Below are 11,317 nucleotides of genomic sequence, written 5' to 3' on the forward strand. Positions count from 1 at the left end.
AAAGTATGAACCCTAGGCATTGTTTCAACGCATTGCAATACCGTTTACGCTCACTTTTATCATTAGTTACCTTGCTCTTTTTATATTTTCAGATTACAAAAACTATTATCTACTATCCATATACCACTTGTATCACCATCTCTTCGCCGAACTAGTGCACCTATGCAATTTACCATTGTATTGGGTGTGTTGGGGACACAAGAGACTCTTTGTTATTTGGTTGCAGGGTTGCTTGAGAGAGACCATCTTCATCCTACGCCTCCTACGGATTGATAAACCTTAGGTCATCCACTTGAGGGAAATTTGCTATTGTCCTACAAACCTTTGCACTTGGAGTCCCAACAACGTCTACAAGAAGAAGGTTGTGTAGTAGACATCACCTGGTAGCTATTTTTGTATGAGAACTCCGCGTAGGGTAAATTGTCGTCCCAACTAGATCCATAATCTAGTGCACAATCTCTCAACATGTCCTCCAGAATCTGATTGACTCTCTCGGTCTATCCATCTGTCTGCGGGTGAAAAGTTGTGCTGAAATCTAGCCTGGTACCCAAAGTCTGGTGCAGCTGGTGCCAAAATTTTGAAGTAAACTGCATTCCTCTATCTGATATGATGGTCCTCGGAACTCTGTGCAGACATACGATCCTGGTCATATATATCTTGGCCAACTTTGCACTTGTATAGGTGGTCTTCACTGGGATAAAGTGAGCAACTTTGGTCAAACGACCCACTACTATCCAAATAGAATCATATCCCGATCGGGTCCTGGGCAATCCGGTGATGAAATCCATGTCAAGCTTGTCCCACTTCCATTCGGGTATCGGCATAGGCTGCAGTAATCCTGCTGGCTTCTGATGTTCTGCCTTCACTTTCTGACATACATCACATACGGGCCACATACTCGGCAATATCTTTGTTCATTCCAGTCCACCAAAAATGCTCCTTCAAATCCAAATGCATCTTGGTGTTTCCGGGATGTATTGAGTAGGGCGAGTCATGAGCTTCCTGAAGTATCAGCTTCCTGATCTCTGCATTATTGGGCACTTAAACACGGTCCCCAAACCACAAGGTGTCATGCTCATCCTCCCGAAAACCTTTGGTTTTTTCCTTTGCTCATTCTCTCCTTTATCTCAGCAATTTCTTTGTCATCCTTCTGAGCTTCTCGAATCTTTCCCAATAATGTTGACTGAACCTCCATTGCTGCAACAAAACCTCTAGGGACTATCTCCAAACGAAGCTCCCTGAACTCCTCGGCTAACTCCTTTGGAAATCCTCCGCTTATGAGCGTAACTCTTCCGGCTCAAGGCGTCTGCTACGACATTGGCCTTACTTGGATGATAGTGCAGCTTCATAATATAATCCTTTATGAGCTCCAACCATCTCCTTTGCCTGAGGTTCAGCTCCTTCTATGTAAAAATGTACTTCAAACTCTTATGATCCGTGTACACATCACAACGGTTTCCAATAAGAAAATGTCTCCAGGTCTTGAGCGCATGCACTACGGCTGCTAACTCCAAATCATGCGTGGCATAATTCAACTCATGTGGTCGAAGCTGTCGTGAGGCATATGAAACAACTCTTCCGTCTTGCATAAGTACTCCTCCAAGTCCTAAGCGAGATGCGTCGCAATACACTTGGAAACCTTGTGTATATCTGGCAAAGTCAGCACTGGGGCTGTAACCAAACGTTTCTTCAACTCTTGGAAACTTGCTTCACATTCTTCTGTCCATTTGAACTTAGTATCTTTCTTCAAAAACGCCGGCATAGGCTTTGCAATCTTGGAAAAATTCTCAATGAATCTCCGATAGTATCCCACGAGTCCAAGAAAACTGTGGATCTCTCCAACTGAGGTGGGTGCCAACCACTCAGTGACTGACTGAACCTTGGTGGGATCCACTGCTATACCTTCTCCTGATATAACGTGTCCAAGAAATCCAACTTCCTTCAACCAAAACTCACACTTGCTGAACTTGGCATATAACTGATGTTCCCTGAGCTTCTTGAGAACTAAACGCAGGTGCTCCTTGTGTTGGTTCTATGTGTAGAAACTTTGGGGCACTCTTTGAGGTTCTATGTGTTGGTTGAATAGATGAATCTGAGATTGTGTGATGCATATCGTATAATCATACCCACGGATACTTGAGGTGACATTGGAGTATCTAGGTGACATTAGGGTTTTGGTTGGTTTGTGTCTTAAGTATTCTAGTACGAACTCTAGGGCTGTTTGTGACACTTATAGGAATAGCCCAACGGATTGATTGGAAAGAATAACTTTGAGGTGGTTTCGTACCCTACCATAATCTCTTCGTTTGTTCTCCGCTATTAGTGACTTTGGAGTGACTCTTTGTTGCATGTTGAGGGATAGTTATGTGATCCAATTATGCTATTATTGTTGAGGGAACTTGCACTAGCGAAAGTATGAACCCTAGGCATTGTTTCAACGCATTGCAATACCGTTTACGCTCACTTTTATCATTAGTTACCTTGCTATTTTTATATTTTCAGATTACAAAAACTATTATCTACTATCCATATACCACTTGTATCACCATCTCTTCGCCGAACTAGTGCACCTATGCAATTTACCATTGTATTGGGTGTGTTGGGGACACAAGAGACTCTTTTTTATTTGGTTGCAGGGTTACTTGAGAGAGACCATCTTCATCCTACACCTCCTACAGATTGATAAACCTTAGGTCATCCACTTGAGGGAAATTTGCTACTGTCCTACAAACCTCTGCACTTGGAGGCCCAACAATGTCTACAAGAATAAGGTTGTGTAGTAGACATCAAGCTCTTTTCTGGCTCCGTTGCCGGGGAGGTTAGCGCTTGAAGGTATATCTTTAGATCTTGCAATCGAATCTTTTATTTTCTTGTTTTATCACTAGTTTAGTTTATAAAATAAAACTACAAAAAATGGAATTAAGTCTGTCTCATACGCTTCACCTTTTTAATATCTTTCATGAGTATGATGGGAAGGATAATTGTGCTCAAGTGCTAGAAGAAGAAATCTATAAAATGTTTGGCACTAAATATTTGAATGATGAGCATGATTGCAATGTTGTTAGTATGAATTCCTTGAATATCCATGATGCTAATGATATGCAAAGCCACAAGCTTGGGGAAGCTATGTTTGATGAAGATGATATTTTTTCCCCAAGCTTTGATGAGAAAATTTATTGTGATGATAGCATGCCTCCTATTTATGATTATTATATTGATGAAAGTGGATTTGGATAGGTCATGACTTTATTTTGTGATGAATCCACTATTTCGGAAGAGGTTCCAATTGATTATGAGAGCAAAGTTGCCATCTATGATGATTATTGTGATGACTTGTATGCTATAAAGAATAATAATATCCATTAAACTTTTCATCATGATTTTAGTTTTCAATTGGATTATGCCTCACATGATAATTATTTTGTTGAGTTTGCTCCCACTATTACTCATGAGAAGAATTTTGTTTGTGTGGAGAGTAATAAAATTTCCATGCTTGTAGATCATGAAAAGAATGCTTTAGGTGCTGGTTATATTGTTGAATTCATTCATGATACTACTGAAAATTATTATGAGGGAGGAATATATGCTTGTAGGAATTGCAATAATACCAAGTTTCCTCTCTATGTGCGTAAAGTTTTGAAGTTATGCTTGTTTTACCTTCCTATGCTAGTTGATTATTGTTCCCACAAGTTGTTTGCTCACAAAATCCCTATGCATAGGAACAGGGTTAGACTTAAATGTGCTAGTCATATTCTTCATGATGCTCTCTTTATGTTACAACTCTTATCCTTCATGTGAGCATCATTGAAATCATCATGCCTAGCTAGGGGCGTTAAACGATAGCGCTTGTTGGGAGGCAACCCAATTTTATTTTTGTTCCTTGCTTTTTGCTCCTGTTTAGTAATAAATAAATGATCTATCCTCTGTTATGATTGAGTTTTTATGTTTTAATTAGTGTTTGTGCCAAGTAGAACCGTTGGGAAGACTTGGGGAAAGTCTTGTTGATCTTGCTGTAAAAAAACAGAAACTTCAGTGCTCACGAGAATTGCTGCCATTTTTATTTGGATAGTGCTATTTAGTTAAATTTTTTTGCAGATGATTAACATATAAATTCCTCACGGCAAGCAATTTATTTTAGAATTTTTTCGGTTCCGGAAGTTTGCGTTAGCTACAGATTACTACAGACTGTTCTGTTTTTGACAGATTCTGTTTTTCGTGTGTTGTTTGCTTATTTTGATGAATCTATGGCTAGTAAAATAGTTTATAAACCATATAGAAGTTGGAATACAGTAGGTTTAACACCATATAAATAAATAATGAGTTCATTACAGTACCTTGAAGTGGTGTTGTGTTTTCTTTCGCTAACGGAGCTTACGAGTTTTCTGTTAAGTTTTGTGTTGTGAAGTTTTCAAGTTTTGGGTAAAGATTCGATGGACTATGGAATAAGGAGTGGCAAGAGCCTAAGCTTGGGGATGCCCAAGGCACCCCAAGGTAATATTCAAGGACAGCCAAGAGCCTAAGCTTGGGGATGCCTCGGAAGGCATCCCCTCTTTCGTCTTCGTTCATCGGTAACTTTACTTGGAGCTATATTTTTATTCGCCACATGATATGTGTTTTGCTTGGAGCATCAATTTATTTTGTTAGGATTTGCTTTCTGTTATTTAGAAAATTGTTTTTCATCTTTTATTTCAATAAAAGTGGCATTGATAGCCTTTACTATGCCTATGTTAGAAGTCCGCATGTTGCTGTTTGAAAACAGAAAGTTTACCGCTGTTGCGATAATTCCCTAGAAAATTCAGAATGTGATAAAATGTTGAAACCTTTTGCATATTAAGCTCTGATAAATTTAATACAGTGGGAATTTTATTTCATAATTTTTGGAGCTAGGGAAGTATGGATGTTGTTGCATTCTTTACAGACTGTCCTGTTTAGGCAGATTGCTGTTATGTTTGCAGTGTTTGCATATGTTTGCTTCTTTAATGATTCTATTTGAGGATAGGACTATTAAATATGCATAGGCATTTAGTATGCAATGTTGAATAATAATATTAGCGATTTGCTAAAGTAGAGTATGATAAGGTTTTGGCAATGGTTTATACTAACTTATCTCACGAGTCCTTGTTGAGTTTTGTATGGATGAAGCTTTTGAGATTTAGGGAGACCGTGATATGAGAGGAATTAAGGAGACACAAAAGCTCAAGCTTGGGGATGCCCCGGTTGGCATCCCACCTTTCTTCTTCAACAACTATCGGTTAGTTTTGGTTGATCCTAAGTTTTTGCTTCTTCACATGATGCTTGCCATTCTTAGAATGCCATTTTCTTTTGTTTTGCTTGCTGTTTGAATCAAGTATCAAGATCTGAAATTCTTAAATGTTAGAGAGTCTTCACATAGTTGCATAATTATTCAACTACTCATTGATCTTCACTTATATCTTTCGGAGTAGTTTGTTGTTGCTCTAGTGCTTCACGTATATCTTTTAGAGCACGGTGGTGGATTTGTTTTATAGCACCTATTGATCTCTCATGCTTGACTTAGATTATTTTGAGAGTCTTAAATAGCATGGTAATTTGCTTAAATAATCCTAATATGCTAGGTATACAAGATTAATAATAAAATCCTCTTATGAGTGTTTTGAATACTAAGAGAAGTTTGATGCTTGATGATTGTTTTGAGATATGGAGGTAATAATATCAAAGTCGTGCTAGTTGAGTAGTTGTGAAATTGAGAAATGCTTGCGTTGAAGTTTGCAAGTCCCGTAGCATGCACGTATGGTAAACGTTATGTAACAAATTTGAAACATGAGGTGTTATTTGATTGTCCTCCTTATGAGTGGCGGTCGGGGACGAGCGATGGTCTTTTCCTACCAATCTATCCCCATAGGAGCATGCGCGTAGTGCCGAGGTTTTTGATGACTTGTAGATTTTTGCAATAAGTATTTTAGTTCTTTATTACTAATGTTGAGTCCATGGATTATACGCACTCTCACCCTTCCATCATTGCTAGCCTCTTCGGTACCGTGCATTGCCCTTTCTCACATTGAGAGTTGGTGCAAACTTCGCCGGTGCATCCAAACCCCGTGATATGATACGCTCTGTCACGCATAAACCTCCCTATATCTTCCTCAAAACAGCCACCATACCTACCTATTATGGCATTTCCATAGCCATTCCGAGATATATTGCCATGCAACTTTCCATCATTTCGTTTATTATGACACGCTTCATCATTGTCATATTGCTTTGCATGATCATGTAGTTGACATCGTATTTGTGGCAAAGCCACCTCTCATAATTCTTTCATACATGTCACTCATGCATCATCGCAATCCCGGTACACCGCCGGAGGCATTCATATAGAGTCATACTTTGTTCTAGTATCGAGTTGTAATCATTGAGTTGTAAATAAATAGAAGTGTGATGATCATCATTTTCTAGAGCATTGTCCCAAGTGAGGAATAAAAAAGGAAAAAAAAGAGAAAGGCCAAAAAAAGAGAAGTCGCAAAAAAAGAGAAAGGCCATAAAAAAGAGAAGGCCCAAAAAAAATGAGAGAAAAAGAGAGAAGGGACAATGCTACTATCCTTTGCCACACTTGTGCTTCAAAGTAGCACCATGATCTTCATGATAGAGAGTCTCTTATTTTGTCACTTTCATATACTAGTGGGAATTTTTCATTATAGAACTTGGCTTGTATATTCCAACAATGGTCCTTCTCAAGTGTCCTAGGTCTTCGTGAGCAAGCAAGTTGGATGCACACCCACTTAGTTTCTGTTGTTGAGCTTTCATACATTTATAGCTCTAGTGCATCCGTTGCATGGCAATCCCTACTCCTTGCATTGACATCAATCGATGGGCATCTCCATAGCTCATTTATTAGCCTCGTTGATGTGAGACTTTCTCCTTTTTGTCTTCTCCACATAACCCCCATCATCATATTCTATTCCACCCATAGTGCTATATCCATGGCTCGCGCTCATGTATTGCGTGAAAGTTTATGAGTTTGAGATTACTAAAGTATGAAACAATTGTTTGGCTTGTCATCGGGGTTGTGCATGATGAGAGCATTCTTGTGTGACGAAAATGGAGGATGACTAAACTATATGATTTTGTAGGGATGAACTTTCTTTGGCCATGTTATTTTGAGAAGACATGATTGCCTAGTTAGTATGCTTGAAGTATTATTATTTTTATGTCAATATGAACTTTTATCTTGAATCTTTCAGATCTGAATATTCATGCCACAATTAAGAAGAATTACATTGAAATTATGCCAAGTAGCACTCCGCATCAAAAATTCTGTTTTTATCATTTACCTACTCGAGGACGAGCAGGAGTTAAGCTTGGGGATGCTGATACGTCTCCAATGTATCTATAATTTTTGATTGCTCCATGCCTATATTATCTACTTGTTTTGGATGTTTATGGGCTTTATTATACACTTTTATATCATTTTTTGGGACTAACCTATTAACCCAGAGCCCAGTGCCAGTTTGTTTTACCTTGTTTTAGAATATCGCAGAAAAGGAAAACCAAACGGAGTCCAATTGACCTGAAACTTCACGGAACTTATTTTTGGATCAGAAGAAGCCCAGAACTTGGAGTGCACGTCAGGGAATTCTACGAGGAGGCCACGAGGCAGGGGGCGCGCCCACCCCCTGGGCACGCCCTCTACCCTCGTGGGCCCCTCGTGGCCCCCTGACGTATCTTCCGCCTATATTCTCCATATACCCTAAAACATCCGGGAGAACAATAGATCGGGAGTTCTGCCGCCAGAAGCCTCCGTAGCCACCGAAAACCAATCAAGACCCATTCCAGCACCCTGCCGGAGGGGGCAATCTCTCTCCGGTGGCTATCTTCATCATCCCGGTGCTCTCCATGACGAGGAGGGAGTAGTTCTCCCTCGAGGCTGAGGGTATGTACCAGTAGCTATGTGTTTGATCTCTCTCTCTCTCTCTCTCTCGTGTTCTTGAGGTGATATGATCTTGATGTATCGCGAGCTTTGCTATTATATTTGGATCCTATGATGTTTTCTCCCCCCTCTACTCTCTTGTAATGAATTGAGTTTCCCCTTTGAAGTTATCTTATTGGATTGAGTCTTTATAGATTTGAGAACACTTGATGTATGTCTTGCCGTGCGTATCTTTGGTGACAATGGGATACCACGTGATTCACTTGATGTATGTTTTGGTGATCAACTTGCGGGTTCCGCCCATGAACCTATGCATAGGGGTTGGCACATGTTTTCGTCGTGATTCTCCGGTAGAAACTTTGGGGCACTCTTTGAGGTTCTATGTGTTGGTTGAATAGATGAATCTGAGATTGTGTGATGCATATCGTATAATCATACCCACGGATACTTGAGGTGACATTGGAGTATCTAGGTGACATTAGGGTTTTGGTTGATTTGTGTCTTAAGGTGTTATTCTAGTACGAACTCTAGGGCTGTTTGTGACACTTATAGGAATAGCCCAACGGATTGATTGGAAAGAATAACTTTGAGGTGGTTTCGTACCCTACCATAATCTCTTCGTTTGTTCTCCGCTATTAGTGACTTTGGAGTGACTCTTTGTTGCATGTTGAGGGATAGTTATGTGATCCAATTATGTTATTATTGTTGAGGAACTTGCACTAGCGAAAGTATGAACCCTAGGCCTTGTTTCAACACATTGCAATACCGTTTACGCTCACTTTTATCATTAGTTACCTTGCTGTTTTTATAATTTCAGATTACAAATACTATTATCTACTATCCATATACCACTTGTATCACCATCTCTTCGCCGAACTAGTGCACCTATACAATTTACCATTGTATTGGGTGTGTTGGGGACACAAGAGACTCTTTGTTATTTGGTTGCAGGGTTGCTTGAGAGAGACCATCTTCATCCTACGCCTCCTACGGATTGATAAACCTTAGGTCATCCACTTGAGGGAAATTTGCTATTGTCTGACAAACCTCTGCACTTGGAGGCCCAACAACGTCTACAAGAAGAAGGTTGTGTAGTAGACATCACCTGGTAGATATTTTTGTATGAGAACTCCGCGTAGGGTAAATTGTCGTCCCAACTAGATCCATAATCTAGTGCACAAGCTCTCAACATGTCCTCCAGAATCTGATTGACTCTCTCGGTCTATCCATCTGTCTGCGGGTGAAAAGTTGTGCTGAAATCTAGCCTGGTACCCAAAGTCTGGTGCAGCTGGTGCCAAAATTTTGAAGTAAACTGCATTCCTCTATCTGATATGATGGTCCTCGGAACTCTGTGCAGACATACGATCCTGGTCATATATATCTTGGCCAACTTTGCACTTGTATAGGTGGTCTTCACTGGGATAAAGTGAGCAACTTTGGTCAAACGACCCACTACTATCCAAATAGAATCATATCCCGATCGGGTCCTGGGCAATCCGGTGATGAAATCCATGTCAAGCTTGTCCCACTTCCATTCGGGTATCGGCATAGGCTGCAGTAATCCTGCTGGCTTCTGATGTTCTGCCTTCACTTTCTGACATACATCACATACGGCCACATACTCGGCAATATCTTTCTTCATTCCAGTCCACCAGAAACACTCCTTCAAATCCAAATACATCTTGGTGTTTCCGGGATGTATTGAGTAGGGCGAGTCATGAGCTTCCTGAAGTATCAGCTTCCTGATCTCTGCATTATTGGGCACTTAAACACGGTCCCCAAACCACAAGGTGTCATGCTCATCCTCCCGAAAACCTTTGGTTTTTTCCTTTGCTCATTCTCTCCTTTATCTCAGCAATTTCTTTGTCATCCTTCTGAGCTTCTCGAATCTTTCCCAATAATGTTGACTGAACCTCCATTGCTGCAACAAAACCTCTAGGGACTATCTCCAAACGAAGCTCCCTGAACTCCTCGGCTAACTCCTTTGGCAATCCTCCGCTTATGAGCGTAACTCTTCCGGCTCAAGGCGTCTGCTACGACATTGGCCTTACTTGGATGATAGTCCAGCTTCATAACATAATCCTTTATGAGCTCCAACCATCTCCTTTGCCTGAGGTTCAGCTCCTTCTATGTAAAAATGTACTTCAAACTCTTATGATCCGTGTACACATCACAACGGTTTCCAATAAGAAAATGTCTCCAGGTCTTGAGCGCATGCACTACGGCTGCTAACTCCAAATCATGCATGGCATAATTCAACTCATGTGGTCGAAGCTGTCGTGAGGCATATGAAACAACTCTTCCGTCTTGCATAAGTACTCCTCCAAGTCCTAAGCGAGATGCGTCGCAATACACTTGGAAATCCTTGTGTATATCTGGCAAAGTCAGCACTGGGGCTGTAACCAAACGTTTCTTCAACTCCTGGAAACTTGCTTCACATTCTTCTGTCCATTTGAACTTAGTATCTTTCTTCAAAAACTCCGTCATAGGCTTTGCAATCTTGGAAAAATTCTCAATGAATCTCCGATAGTATCCCGCGAGTCCAAGAAAACTGTGGATCTCTCCAACTAAGGTGGGTGCCAACCACTCAGTGACTGACTGAACCTTGGTGGGATCCACTGCTATACCTTCTCCTGATATAACGTGTCCAAGAAATCCAACTTCCTTCAACCAAAACTCACACTTGCTGAACTTGGCATATAACTGATGTTCCCTGAGCTTCTCGAGAACTAAACGCAGGTACTCCTTGTGTTCCTCTTCATTTTTTGAGTATACCAAAATATCATCAATGAACACCACAACAAACTTATCCAAGAACTCCATGAATACCTTGTCCATCATGCTCATAAAATAGGCAGGGGCGTTAGTCAATCCAAATGACATAACCATATACTCATATAGCCCGTACCTTGTGGTGAAGGCGTTCTTAGGTATATCCTGTTCTCAGATCTTCAACTGGTGGTATCCTGAACGCAGATTGATCTTGGAGAATACTTTAGCTCCTTGCAGCTGGTCAAATAGATCGTTGATCATCGGCAGTGGGTACTTGTTCTTGATCGTCACTTCATTCAACGCATGATAATCAACAACCATTCTTAATGATCCATCCTTCTTCTCAACCAAGAGCACTGGGGCTCCCCATGGTGAAGAGCTTCGTCGAATGTAACCTTTCTCCAATAACTCCCTAAACTGCTTCTTAATCTCCTCCAGATCATTTGCGGGCATCCGATATGGTCTCTTTGATATTCATCCGGTGCCTGGTAATAACTCTATCAAAAACTCAATGTCTCGATCTGGCGGCATGCCTGGTAACTCCTCTGGAAATACGTCTGGGTAATCCTTCACTATAGGCACTTCCTCCTGAACAACTCCTGAGAGAGAATTTACTTGGGTTCCCCTCGGCGCATGCGT

The sequence above is a fragment of the Triticum urartu genome, chromosome 5, assembly GCF_003073215.2.
Source record: "Triticum urartu cultivar G1812 chromosome 5, Tu2.1, whole genome shotgun sequence".
In the NCBI taxonomy this organism is placed as follows: Eukaryota; Viridiplantae; Streptophyta; class Magnoliopsida; order Poales; family Poaceae; genus Triticum; species Triticum urartu.